The sequence below is a fragment of the Protopterus annectens genome, chromosome 5.part0 (assembly GCF_019279795.1).
Source record: "Protopterus annectens isolate FY-2018-M chromosome 5.part0, PAN1.0, whole genome shotgun sequence".
In the NCBI taxonomy this organism is placed as follows: Eukaryota; Metazoa; Chordata; order Ceratodontiformes; family Protopteridae; genus Protopterus; species Protopterus annectens.
In genome coordinates, this window is record NC_056735.1 from 914,681,459 (window position 1) to 914,697,332 (window position 15,874).

Below are 15,874 nucleotides of genomic sequence, written 5' to 3' on the forward strand. Positions count from 1 at the left end.
AGGCAGAGCCAGTGACCCCCCCACCACTACTGCCTATAACCTGCTGTCCTGCTGCAGGGGTAACCAGGTATGCTAGCCATAGGTGTCAGGGAATAACATACAGGTGAGGAGTACACAGTGACCTAGCGAGAGTACGTCAGGAATGGTCAGGGACACCTGGACAATCTTTGAACTAATCCTGCATGACATTCACACACTGAGAGAGGCTCATTGACAGTACAAGATGTGATATGTCAGCTGTATCCACCAGTACTTACCATCACTATTGTACAACAGACAATCCAGTAGCACTCATATGCGAGCTGACCATTGCTGGTGTGACTCAGGGGTGAGAGCTGTGATCTATGTCATTGCAGACATACCCAAAAGGGAGAACTGTAGGTGCTGGACAGCAGACTAACAGCAACATGTCATTCGAAGATATTTGTTGAGACCTACTTTTGAAATTCCTATTTCCCATAACTGCATCACCCCATCTGCATTCTATTATAGGTTTAATTTTATGACATACCTGATATAGTGCTGTACTCCATTGTGAGAAGAAATCCCGTGGCACTTTTAGAAGGAAATCGCAATCTGTCTTCATGAGGAAAGTCTCAGATCTGTTTACTATATGCAGCAGCTTGTCTTTTGTAGATGATGCTCATGAACAGGTTATTGTCTGTGCACCAATCTGTGTCTCACACTTGCTAACAGCATCCAGAAGAGCTGAGTTGCCTTTTCATTAGCCAGTGTCATGGGAACACAGTGTTATAATTAAGTCCTTCATGTAGGCCTTGCCCTTTTCTTGGCCTGTGAGGAGGACATTATCGAGGTGTGGGGGCTACAGCATCACAGAGGTAGGTAGAAATTTGGATTGATGTGTTATGTCCGTAATTTTCCATGCTATGTCTGGCCATTGCTAAAATACTTTCTGATTCTATAGCAGTGTCCTGTTTAACAATGTGTGATGGGGTCAGTAAGGAGACAGGCAGATGTGAGTGTCATTCATCCTTTTTATCTGAATGTGCATGCTGCTGCAGTTGATGATGGTCTATCAGTTGTATCTGTTTGTAGGAGGAGACTGCAACACATGTCCCTTTCACCTGAGCATCCCCCCAACCCTTTATGTATGGGTGTTGTGTGGATACCCTGGTCTATGTGTTTGGGAGATATGGTAGGTCTGTAGCAGGTAGCTGAACATACTGCTGCATGTCTATCAGGCTGCAGTTGCTGCATTCTGGCCAGGAGTCAGACTAGGGATTGTGAAGACATTGGGGGCTAGTAAGCTGTTAAAATCAATGAGGGAGCAGTGTCAGCTCATATGTCAAGGCATGGCCAGGGTGAGGGTAACCATAACAGTCAAGGTGAGGCATGTGTCTCTGGTACACATATTAGTAATATTCCCATCCAGAGAGTGGTAGGTGACATTTATGACACATATTCATATTTGTGACATTTGTCCCACCCTCCAGACCTTTATTGTGTACTGTGGGTGTCAGTGATTGCAGCAGCAGCAACCAGTTTTGATGGATGTTGCAGGGCTCAGTTATTCCATGGTGTATTGACATGCATGTACTTGTCGTGGAACAGACTGGTCTGTGGGTGTCCAGATGTGACACATGCTTGGAATGTAACAGATACAGCTACTGAGTCATTATTATGGCAGGTGTATTTGCAAGACATATGTGCATAGATACAGTGTGTTACATAGGATTGGCATGGACATGTGGGTTTGGATGGGTATGGCATGTGACACTGACCTGTCTGTCATGATTATGTAGCCTCAGTCTGCACTGATTTGCCAGTACTTCAGCAGACAGAATAGGTTTTATGACAACCCTGCCATAAGTAGGGGGCACAACTGTGGACATTCTGCAGCAGTCTGTGCAGTTGTCAGTTCTACCTGATATCATAGGCCTCCTGTACATCCATCAGCATTTATTTGGCTGTGTATTGGTTTGGTGTCTGCATCACAGGCCCACGTATGCTGTCATTTATCCCATTATATATAGGAGTAGTATGTCACTGGCAATCAGGATATCTTTGTAAAAACAACAGTGATGTGCCAGAGTTGAGTTGGCCTAGTGGGCTAATTCACTAAGATATAGTTGACGAGTTCCTGGATTCAATATGTGGTAGGGGTGTAAATTTTTGGTGTTGTAACATCACTGTAATGTATAATATATTTATAGGAACAACAGTGCTTCTCCAGAGGTGAGTTGGCCTAATGGGCTGATGAACTGGACTGCAATTGACAAGGTCCTGGGTTTAATACTTAGGAGGGGGTGTACATTTTTGGTGTTGTAACATCAGTGTAATGTATGATATATTTATAGAAACACCAGTTCTTTTCCAGAGGTGAGTTTTCCTAGTGGGCTAATGTACTATACTATAGTTGATAAGATCCTGGGTTCAATACTTAGTAGGTGTGTACATTTTTGGTGTTGTAACATCACTCTAATGAATGACATATTTATAGAAATACCAACTTTTCTTCAGAACTGACATGACCTAGAGGGCTAATACAGTATACTGTAGTTGACAAGGTCCTGAGTTCACTATTTGGGAGGGGTATAATTCTTTGCTGATGTGACATCACTTTAATGCATGATATATTTAAGGAAACACCAGCTTTTTTTTCCAGCGTTCAGTTGGCCTAGTTCAAGAGTTGGAAGGGGGTAGTTATTTTATTGCTGTGAGGTGATTAAAGCAGTTTTAAGCGGGTTTGTGAGGGGTTTGTGCAACACTAATTGGTGCTTATTCCTGCTTAAACCCACACTATTTCCAAAAAAAGAAAAGAAAAAGGGGGTGATAGGAAAGTGGTGAAATGGTGGCAAGCACAGAGAAAAACAATATGAAAGGCATATAGTGATGTGTAGAAGAGGTATAGGAAAGGACCATAGCTCTCCATTTCTTGGACAGCAAAAGCTGTGCATGATGTGAATAATTTGGGATTTGAAGCCTCACAATCCACAGGGATGGGTGTGGATGACATAACTTTGTTGATTAATTGATGGGATGTTTGATTGATGGCAGTTCATGTGGGGGTGAAATGGAGAGCTACTTGTATGTATGAGGTGATTTTTTTTTTTACTACAGATGGCCAGTTTTATTTTCCTTTCAAGGTGAGAGTGGGATGTTGGAGAAGGGTTGTAGGTGTGTTTGGGGAGGTAAGTTGGATAGGAAAAGTTGCTTTTGCAGACAGACAAGACAGACAAGACAGCAGACAGGGTGGTGTATGACACATGAAGGGGGTTAACACCTTAGACAGGGAGGGTAGTTGGGAATTGAAGGACCTAGTGCCCCCAGGTGATAACAGTGGAACTACAATCCCCACCCATGGGCAGTCATCATTGCCCCATCATGGCCTTAAAGGTGGCTGCGCTGGGGGTTGGGCACTGGGGCCAGCCTGTCCCTCCAGGAATGCCATTCTGCCCTTGGTCTGGTGCAGTCAGTCATCCAAATCATGTTGGATGACCCAGCGCACCAGCCCTGGAAAATGATGTTGAGTGACAGGTTCTCTTCCATGCCTGCAACCAGGGGAGGTTGTGCCCCATCCCCTAAGGCAGTTCCACCCATGGGTGGTGCTGGACCAGCAGAGGGGGCAGCTAGAGGTTGGGTCACAGATTTGCTGTGACCCAGTGCCGAGTCCAGATGAGGTGGGAATGGCGGATCCACTGGAACCGGCCTACCCCTTCATGCTATGGTGTTGAAGTTCGTCAAAGTGTATTGGTTACTCATGAACAGCACATTTCAGCATTAGTTATAACAACAAGCATGGGAGTTCCAAGTAACCCAGAACAATAACATTGCATAACATACAGAACACAGGCATGAATGGAATAACAGTCAGTATTCTAACAGCATGCAAGTAACAGTTATGGCAAAAGGCCAACAACATTGGTATTTCATCAAGGTATGTTTTTCTGCAACCAATGTAATATATAAGCAAAATAATACAACACAAGACCCAACATTAGGTTTGGTCAACAACATGTGGAAATGAAAATATATCCATAGTATAACAATAATAATTTGAGATGTAGACAAGGGGTTGGGGAAAAGAGAGAGAGAGAGAGAGAGATTCCATTACTAACTGTATTGGCTATAATTTTTGCAACTGTACTGCTCTATACTCTACAGGTCTACTCTTATTTTATTTCTAAGTGTGCCCTAGAGCTTCTGTAGCATGTACATACCTCTCAAGCTATCCACATGGGACAGTATTGACCAAGCTGTAACACCTACAGGTACAAAACTACAGGGAACTATTATATGTCAGGGGAACATATATGACTACCAAGGTGTACTCTGCACTGCTGTTGTGTGAGTGTGCTACTGGCATACTTCAACTGGAGTTTATATGTGTTTCCAAGGTTTTTAGTAATAGTGATCACTATCTGTGACAGTGTGACACTTGAGAAACATGTATTGTGCACAGTACAGAGAGTTTACACTTACCCTGCTGTCACTGGTTGGCATGGGGTGACATTATCAGCAGACATTCACAGACATAGCAGGCATGCAGCCATAACACTAATAAACAGTTTTATTTATCTTATTAAGTTGGAATACTACTTTATGTCTGGACGTTTTATTTAATGAATTCTTATCACCTTGCAGAGCAAAGCTGTTTATGCACTAGTACATCTGGACACAGGCATTGGTATACCATTCACACAGCTAATACTAATATTTATTTACCTGTGAGTCCTGTAGAGAATATCTGTTAACAATACATAACTGTTTCTATAAATAGTTAGTACTACTTCTCTGTTACTATAAATAATTCTTAGTATGTCTCCCTGGATTCAAAGCCCGGTCTGTGTGTGTCAAAATGATCAACATATGTATTGCTTATCACACTGAGCTAATGGGCCACTGCTGTGTGTTGATTGACTGATATGTGCCTAAAGCTCACCTGTTGACAAAGTCTTACCTGCTAATACAGGTCGAGTGTCGCACAAGACTGGAGTGACTGCTGAACATACATATATGAGATTCATGCATGACAGAGATAGGTGAAATGTGTAATAATACTTGCAATGCAGGTTACACATTTAATCCCTAGTGGATGGGAATATGTGTGATCTGTGCAGACCATATCAGGATGTGGGGTTGATAACCTAACCCATATACAGTTGCAGATGGTACATTTGCACTCTGCAGCTATAACAGTTTCATACTTGCCTGCATCAGCGTACCTACATTCATGAATGCATATAGCTGAAATGCAATGGTTAACACAAGACAATCCTGGGAGAAACACACTACAATACCTTAGACAATACTACTGTAGGTTTAGATCTTAGTGCAGAACAAATTTCATATTGCATTATATCTTGTAGTACAGCTTCACATCTACACTTAAGCAAAACAGTTCTTTACTGGCCAACCATCAATCACTTCATGGTATTATACTCATACTTACATAACTGCACCTGTAATAAAACAGTTCTTGAACAACAGCCCAGACTACACACAGCATTTGGTAGAAAACAAGTTTATTGAGGGTGACATGACATGGTGATAGCACTTATAATGCAGACATTGAAAGACAAATGTTATTCCACAGTCTATGCACTACTAACAGTTTAGTTCATTCACAATTCTGACTGCAGTTGCACTATACTTGCTGTACATTAATAATGCAGTTAACTTATCACCTACACATTATTCACGCTAGTGTACTTTATTAGCAGCACATTTATTATTAATGCAGTATACAGATAGTAGTCCTAAACACGTTATTACTGCAGCATCAACTTTCTTTCCTTAACATTACCATGTTTCATGCTTTCATCTATATTGAACTTTACCTGGTGATACTCACATGTATCACTCCATGGTCTATGAACACATTCATTGCAGTATACTCAAAACAGAATATACCTACTGGCAGTTACTACTGCACTCTTTCTTCATTAGATTATGAAATATTGCAAGATATATGTGTACTCACCACACTCTCAGTGCAACCTCACCAGGTGCCCTGCATGGGCCTCCAAGTTGCAAGCTCTCACCTCTGCAGCTGTAGGGAAAGAAACTCACCAGTATGTGTACCTGTCTATCAGATATTCATACTAGCAACTGGTAAAACAATGGTGTTACTACTTACAAACTTGTGGAACATTGTTTTCCCAAGTGTCTTGGATCCACTGGGCCAAGAGCTCCCCCTTCCTTTGCTTCAGGCTGTCATAATGATGATGTACCTGCTCACCAGTGCAGGAGGATTCCACTGGCAGTGGTGGGGTCATGTGTCAGACAGTCCCAGACCTCGAACTTGTATTCAGAGACCTGGTACTGGCCCTTGAGCAGTCTGTCACCATGGTCTTTGACAAGGAAACCAGCTATGACCTTGGACTCCAAAATGCCCCAGTGCTGCACCCAGAAGCCTGCTCCATCTCTAAATTCAGCCATAGCTCCGTCAGTGATCAAACTCCAACAGGTTCTGGCTGTATTCCCATCTGATCCATTTAAATAAGGCTGTTTTCTCACACTTTGCCACCATTGGTCCTTTTTAAAATGCTAAGCACCGCTTAGCACCACACAAACTTGCCTTAGCTGAGATGAGGACTGCTTAGACTGGGACTGCTCAACAGTGCTCAAACCAGCTAAGCAGAGCTGCTCATTGCTAAGTACTGCTAAAACAGGTCCTGTTTAAGCATTGCTTGGCTTGGCTTAGCAGAGCTTAGCTAGGGGCAAACTAAAGTTTTTTGCAAATAAAAAATAAAGTATTGATGCTATTTGTTTATTAAAGATTATTTATTATGATGTCTATCTATTTTACTTTATATCCCCTAAACATATGCATTTATCTACATTATCTGGTAATGTAACTGTAATGTATTGGACACTTGTGTGTAACTGGGGCTTTTATACTCAAGTCTCCACTGAAAATGGGCTGCTGGTCAAGCTGGACTAACCCAGTTAACAAATTTCAATGTATACATAAAAAAAAAAAAAAAATGTTCGTATCGCAAGTAAAAAGTTGAACGGCTGAGATTTGAACCATGCACCTACGGCACACAAGGCCATTTCTCTAACCATTCAGGCAGTGAGGATCTGCTGAGATGCTACTTTATATACCCCTTATTTATGTTTAAGCACTGATGAGCACTGTGCCACACAATCCCACTCAGCTATGTGTTTATTGCTAAGTGTCGTGCCACACAATGCAAACACACACACACAAAATAAATAAATAAATACAAAGAAAATAAAAATAGTAGGGACAATCCCTTTTTACATTTAATTTCACTGCCATACAGCACTCTGACAGTACAGGGGTGTGTGTTACGGACACTGTAACACACCCCCTACATATACATTTTAAAATTGGCCGGGACACACTTTACATTTAATATTTTAGTGCCGTACAGCACTTTCACAGTGCAGGGGGTGTGCTACAGACACTGTAACACACCCCCTACATATAACTTTTACAACTGGCTGGGACACACTTAAATTTAATATTTTAGTGCAGTATGGCACTTTGACAGTGCAGGGGTTGTGTTACTGACAATGTAACACACCCACTACATATAACTTTTACACTTGGCCAAGACATACTTTTGCATTTAATATTTTAGTGGCATATGGCAATTTCACAGTGCAGGGGGGGTGTTACACATCTGCGAGCGCTGTAACATACCCTATAGATTGATTCAGTAACCATGTACAAGGCTTTCCCTCAGTAGTGCGCCTTCATTAATATGCAAGGCGTGCTGCAGAGGGGGAGCTGCAGACATGTCCATGGTACACTCCGTGTAGGGCTTGCACTCTTCCTACATTAAGTTTATTAAATCTGGGGGAAGAGTCTTTCTAGCCTTTCTGTAATCTAAAACAGAGACAGACAGACTTCAATTGTTATAAAGAATCCAGTCTCAGGTTACAAAACAGTAAGCTATAATGAATGTACAATATGATTTTTGATAAAGTATGTTACCCAAAAACAATTTTCTTCATCATAACAATGACTTAATTCATTACAAATATAAAAATAACCTAAGGCCACTCTTTTATCTATATGCAAAAAACAGATAGCTAGCCATGTACATAGTTGATACCTGGAATGTTAATGGGTTAGGTGATAGCAAAAAGCTAAATCTAATCCTACACTTAATCTATCAAGCTAACTCAAATATCATATTCTTACAAGAGACACATATAAACAAAGAACAATGGTTAAAAATTAGCTCAAGAAAATGGATCAAGCAAATTATTTCATCAGGGGACAGCTCTGCTACAAAAGGAACAGCTATTATTATCAAAGAATCCTTTCAAGAGAACATAACAAATAGTAACTATGAAACAAAAGGAAGATGGTGTTTTTTCACTAGCAGGCATCCACAAACAAAACACAATACTCTCTTCTTGAATATATATGGCCCATGTTCAAACCAGCATCTCTTTCTATATGAAATATACAACCTGCTATTAAACTTTGCCAATCATTCTATCATTATAGGGGGGTTGGGATTGTTTAATCGACCCACTTACAGATAGCTCAAACAAAAACAGAAAACAACCAGACCAAGTGACATCAGCTCTAAATGACCTTATACATAATCACAACCTTGTTGATCCCTACCTAATTTTGGATCATGACAGATCAATAATCAAATACACTTTCTATTCCCCTCCACATAAAGTATGGTCAAGAATAGAATATTTCCTGATCTCCTCGAACCTTGCTAGGTTTTGCCAAAACTATGTAATTAATCACAGAATAATCACAGATCATTCCAGAATCACACTTACTCTCAATAAAAATCTCAAATCTCCTAACCAGTGAGGCCCCTATAACTGGTACTTAAACAACAACCTTATAAACCATAAAGAGTTAATTGAGGAGTTAGGTAAAACTATAAAACAATTGGACCAAGATACTTCACAAAGCCAAATACCATTAGACATTCAATGGGCAGCCACAAAAACTGTATTAAGGGGATTCTTAATACAGAAAGCTTCACTGTACAAAAAACAAGAGCAAGAAAAGATTAGTCTGCTTGAGTCGCAATACAAAAACACTGAATTACAATTACAAACCCATCACTCACGGGAACTAGAAAGGAAATTACAACATATTCAGCAAGAACTCTACTCTATACAACTTCATAAACACACAATAAATTAACTGAAACTCCTATACAATTACTCTGAATGGGCACAGACCCCTTCTAAGGTACTTGCAAGTATGATAAACATAAAAAAACTCTCCATAATATCCCAGAAATACAATATAAAAATAAAAATCTACAGAACAATGAAGATATAATCAACTTGTTCTGGGATATTTACAACAAGATTTATAACCCCGAAAAGCAGAAACATTTATTTAATCTACTAGAGAAATTCCTTAATAATTTAAAATTTCCAAAACTTGATGTAGAACAGTATAACTTTCTGAACAGTCCCTTATCAATCAGTGAAATAAAAATCACGATTAAAAAACTAAAAGTCAACAAATCCTCAGGCCCTGATGTATTTACAGCTATGTTCTACAAAAAAACTCAGCAATATACTAGCTCCAATACTGCTAAGACTATACAACTTTATTATAGAAAATGGCTTTACAGACAAATACTTAAATAATTCAAAGACAATTTTAATCCCAAAACCTAAATCAGACAAGTTGAATCCCACAAATTATAAATCTGGACATAAAGATACTGTTTTCAATGTTAGCTAATAGATTACAAAAAATCTTGGATAAAATTATTTCCACAGAACAAATGGGCTTCATGAAAAAAAGACAACTAAGCAATAATACCTGCATGTTAGACACCCTAATTCCTCTCTTAACTAAAGACAATCATCCAAGATACACACTTAAAATAGATGCTTCAAAAGCATTTGACAATGTGGAACAAGATTTTCTTTTCTCAACAATGTCATACTTCAACTTCCCCACTTCAGTTATAATGGCCATCAAGATGATTTATAACAATGCCACAACCATGCTAAGCATTAACAAGTGGTATTCTAAACCTACTAAAATCACAAATGGAACTTGTCAAGGTTGCCCACTATCTCCGTTCCTTTTCAATATTTATCTCGAACCACTACTACTCCCTATCTCCCAAAACACTTACCACCATTCCCCAAAGGTATATAATACAATAGTAAAATACTCAGCGATTGCTGATGACCTAAATCTATGCTTTGAACTGCCTGATACAGACTTACCAAAAATACTTTCCTCAATAGAACAGTTCTCTACAGTAGCAAATTATAATATGAACCACAAAAAAATCCTCCATTTTCCCTCTAAATCCAATGAATCATAAAACAGCATACTTCCCTTTAATCAACATACCCATAACATATAAGTTAAAATACCTAGGCATAAAGTTCTCTCATACTTACAAAGAAATGCATAGCTCAAATTTCTTAAACCCATGGGATAAAATTAGGCAAGACATCTTAAGATGAGAAAACTTAAACCTATCGCTTCTGTCTAAATCTGCCATTATTAAAATGAATATTCTTCCCAAAATTCTATTTCAGCTAAACTCTATTAACCTCAAATGTCCAAAAAAACCTACTCAAAGACATGGAAAAGGCCCTCTCCAAATTCCTATGGCACCCTAAAACAACAAGAATAAGTTATAAAAACCTTACAATACCAAAAATAAAAGGCAGGCTGGGGCTACCAGATTTTGGCCTTATTACTAAAGCAAACAGGTTGATCCAAATTGCGGAATATGATAGTGCAAAAAAGACTTGGTACCCAATATGGGTGAAAATATGGGCAAATGTATTAAATTCCATAAACATAAATCCCAAAGCTGTCCCTTTCTTCCAACCCCAACAAAATGTCTTTCACAAACTATACCCAACAATCAAAAATGGTATTACTGCATTCCAATCCCTTTTTCTTTCTATCAATCTGCAGAATTTGTTAATATTGTTACAACCTATACATATGAACCTGAATATTAAGCTAAACAGCAAAATGATTGATCTCAAACCATTCCCAAGAATTAAAGAATTAATAGTATGGGATACCCTACAGTACAAAGATGACACACTTGATAAACAAAGAGAAAAATTCAAGTCACCAGCTTGCTATCATTATATTCTTAGACAAATGATATCAATAATAACCCTAAAATACTCAAACCACAAAATAGAAATACAAAGTATAGAAAATACTCAAAACATAATCAAAGCTCTAACAGCTAAAGAAAAAATTATATCAAATTCATATAAATTAATAAATGAGTTAAAACACAAACCTACGTTACTATACTCAAAATGCTGGGAAAACATAAACAATAATATCTCAATAATACAAAAACAAGAAGCCATAAATAATACCTTAAAACTTTCACCTTTCAAAAACCTCATATAAACACAACTGATGATTAACAATAATGCATACTGTACCCCAGATGTTTTCAAAAAATTTGGTTATAAAAAAGCTCACTGTGCCCCTTCTGCTCTAGGGAAGATGTGGATATTCTCCACATCTTCTGGAGCTGCGAGAAAATCTCCAGCTCTGGTGTTCAATAAGAATGCAACTAGAGAAAGTTGGATATGCAAAAGCCACTCTCTCTTGGGAAACAATGATCCTGCATATTATTCCTAGTTCAATCATTGGAATGCACAAACATATCTTAGTTACAGTATGCGCACTACTTAAATTCTATATATCTAAGAATTGAGTTAATAGCAAAAACATCACATGGAACAACTTTAAAGAAATGGCAGTTAAATATATCACCTCTCATAAGCTAGCTACTAAAAGTGTTAAAAAAAGAATATACTTCCAAACATAATTCTCTCCTAGAGACAATTTTGATAAACATGCAGAATACTTAAAGTTAAATGTCAAGTAGGTGGCTGATATAAAATCAAACCTCTATGTTACTGAACATAAATAGTTGTATCACTGATATATAAAACGTACTTCTGTGATTCAACAAAAGGATGTTCAAGTTTTTCTTTTTTTTTTCTTCTTCTTTTTCCTGTTTTCCTTTTTGTTTTCTTCCAGTCTGGACAATTAAAGGTTTCCTGCATATGCAATCCTAATACTCCACATTGTCATCATAACTCTGCACTAAGTATCCCCTAGATATGTTGTAACCATCTCAACTGTTAGTCACAAAGTTTCTTGCAAATGCTTAAATATTTTCTCTGGAAAGTGTGAATACCTTTACTCATTTATGTAATACATGCTGTATTGTCTGCAATAATTTTGTACTTTTACTTTTATTATGTATTTGTGGAAAAAAACAATGAAAATGATTAACAAAATGATTTTTGATAAAATAACTCATCAACTTATACTCTGTCACAGGACATGCAACTCTGACCACTTAAATGTATAATGAAATTAGTTTTTTAAGTAATAATGGCATTTGAAAACACATTTCCACTAAACTATGAATTTCTGAGTGGCATAAATCACTTACCAGAGGCATTTCTGGTGGACAGTATATGACTAATTATCATATGCCTTTTCCCTAAAATGACTCATTAGCATTTGCAGTAAGCATTGCAGTAAGGTTTTCTCTGAATCTGAGAGCTACTGACAGCTGAAAAAGGGCTTTCCACTGGCAGAAGCATTCCCAAATCCTGGCCATAATTTTCTAACTGATTTAATGTATTCATGCCAGAAGCCTAAAAAGTAAACAGTTTAATACTACCATAAAATAAGCAGTATGCTCTTTTGTCAAACATGCCTTAATAGAATGTGGCTTCTTCAGACTATTGTAAGTACAGTGAGCAAAACAATTATATAACAAAAGGAAACATAAATGATCAAAGATCACATGATGACAGTCACATGATGAGAAATCAGTTAAAACACAAGATACCCAATTATTTTCTATCTTTCAACATGCATCTAAAATTAATCATATCATTCAGTCCTGGTTAAGTTCTCATACCGAAAAGCACCTGCATTTTCAACAGCCTGAAAAAAATGCCACATAGTCTTTTAAGATATATTTGAGAAAAGTGTTTAATGTTTTTATGTTAATATTAAACTGTTTATTTTTTATGCTTCTTGCATGTTTTACTTCAAGTTATTTAAGTCAAACACTGTTGTGTGAAGTGATAGTGTACATACCCATATTTTACTGCAGCTCATTAAATACTTTACTTATTTTAAAAGTGATAATTTATATATGAAAAAAATGTTTAAAAGGCGTGTTGTAAAATTGAATACTATTTTATTCAGCTTTGTACTATGATTAGTCATATCATTTTATTGAATATTTCTCTGCCTGCTTGATCTTACTCAGTTGGCAACATCAGTCTAAGACATTCATATTCACTAAATATTTACAAATAATTTTATGTTTTCACAGTTCCAATGATTTACTCTCTTTTTGTTTTCTTTTAGACAACTTTGGACTGCAGACAATGTGAATGGAGAAACATTTGTTTAGATCATCCAGAATACATCTAGTAAGTATTTGTATCATTAATGCTACATTCATGTCTTTCTAAAGAATCATACCTGTCCTTCCTGTCATTGTATAGCTGTAATTAGGGTGCCACAAATGAAACTGTAATGTGAGTGCAGTTGGAAGGATTATGATAATTGTTTATGACAGAATTAGGAAACTAAACAACCTGAAAGACAAGCTGTATTCTGAATTACTGACACTATTGTTTCTTTTTCTTTCCTTTCTTCGTTTTTGGAAATGAGAGAAGTTAGGACTGTAAAATATTACATATATAATGCAGCATTATAATTTAATCTAGTGGTGTTAATGAGCTTGTTTTTAACTAAATTGATATTTTTTTCATTTGGAAATACGGTTATTAGTTCTTCATTATCTGAAATAAAGAATGACAACACATATCCCCAGGTATATAGTATTTTTGTTTCATTATAGTCTTCACTAGCTATGACAAGGATTCTGTGTTAAATGTTAATGTCACTAAGGGTGTTTGTCCAGGAAAAGCTTTAAAGCTTTTTGTTTTTTATATTTAAAGCCAAGTGTGCCTGTTACTGGAAATTTCAGTCTATTCTGCGGTCCACCCCTCAACTGTCCCTGCTTTTCTGGGATATCCATGATTTTGACTCAAATTTTAGCTCTGTCCCTCTTAATCCCTCCAAAAACCGGTGACCATTAGAGAAAAGGTGGTGAATTACATTTAATAAATAATGACAATAATTAGATCTATAGACTTCTTTTACTTCAGAAAATGTATATAAATTCACATTATCTTAATCTTTCAATGGCTTAGGCTAACACCACTGTTATTTTAAAAGTGCCCCTGATTGTCACTGATTATTTTTTGATTTGTCCCTAATTCTGTTGAAATTTGTGCCTGATTGGTTGAGAGCTATTATACTAATAATCAGCTATTTGTTTTGTTAACTTGAAAAATGGCAAATCTCTGCAACATTTAATGGTGTCATAATTATTTAGTAATGAAATAACATAAAGCACTCATGCAATTGTAAAAGAGGTGACTGCATAATGAAGGGCAAAAAAGATGGAGTTATTTATTATTTGATAAGTAATCCATTATGGTCTTATGATATTATAACAATTTTTAACTGAAATGGTATTTGAAAACCTTGGATAAAATACTTCTATAAATGACAGAATTAATACAGAAGCTGAACATGTATTACACTTGTTAAGTATATTATATTATAATATATTATATTATATTACATTATATTATATTATATTATATTATAAGGTTCCTGTATTTAATTGCGTTAATGCTATAAAACAGGTGTTTAAAACACCTGTTTTACAGCCTTAATTCAAAGGCTGATATTATGCAGTCTGTTGGACCATCACAATAAGCTAAATAAGCCCCTTGAATTAGATCCATTTTCTAGAAGGGCTATGCAGTATAATCCAAGCAGAATTTATTATAAGGACTTGAGCAGTGAGTTGTGGATTTACTATATGATGGACCAAGGCCAACTTGGGATTATTGTCTTAGTAAGTGACTTGGTCAGAGTTCAACAGTAGACAGATGGTGGTGGAATGAATAAATCCCTTTATGCTTGGCTACATGAAGCATGTCATTAACAGATTGCGGAACTACCTGAAGTGAAAAACCTTATGCTATAAATTAATTACATATTTTGTACTTCTCGCTTATAGAAAATTATAAAAGCCAACCTCTTACATAAATAATTTCAAAATGGCTTTCTATCAAAACTTTGAAAGGTATTCCATTGAGTAATGACTTACTCAAAAAATAACACTGAAAATAAAAACATCGGATAGGCTCAAAGACAAAAGCAATAATGTTGACAAGTCCATATCTGACATAGTTGACATTACCCAGTGTACCTTACCTACCAGTTATGTCCAACTAATGTTTTGCAGGGGGGGAAGCCCCCCTCCAAACTCCATGTGAGGGGTTGTGCCCCCACACCCCCTGCTAATTATATATACACACTCTGAGATCGCACTAGAGTGAGGAAATGGGTACATTTCCCGATTCCCACTATAGTGCGATCTCCAGTTAGAACATCAACCTCACAACAGCGAACACACACTAGCATTCGCTGTTGTAGAGTTGACCATTTTTGTTTTGGCTATCCCAGTTTAAGTGAATTCCATCTGAAATTTTGATGGTAAACCTTTCAAAATTCACTGCATTGTAAGTATGCATTATTATTTCTAGGAAATCTCTCTATAAAGTTGGAAGAGTAAGCAATAACTCTATTAATATCCAGACCTAACGCTTTTAATAGTACCCTCTGTTCTGTTAATATAGACCTGTAAACAGTGGAAGAGGAATCACTGACAGCTGAATGCACAACTATTTGAATAAAACTAGTTTTATTTTTTTCCTCTTGCCTTCATTAAAGTATTTTCACAAAGGTTGATTTATAGGCTACATTATTAATTTACTTGAATAACTTAACATTAATATTGTCCTTTTAGTGAAGCTT

General features: G+C 36.9%; 1 protein-coding gene across 7 annotated transcripts in view; it reads left to right on the top strand.

Moving 5' to 3' along the window:
* Positions 1 to 15,874, top strand: part of CNTN5 (contactin 5) — a 5,719,910-nt gene that overhangs the window by 1,309,104 nt on the left and 4,394,932 nt on the right. For all 7 annotated transcript variants that reach the window (XM_044072706.1, XM_044072701.1, XM_044072707.1 and 4 more), the window contains one exon: positions 13,340 to 13,404. The gene's annotated coding sequence lies outside the window, so the exon portion shown is untranslated. The remainder of the gene's footprint in view (positions 1 to 13,339; positions 13,405 to 15,874) is intronic.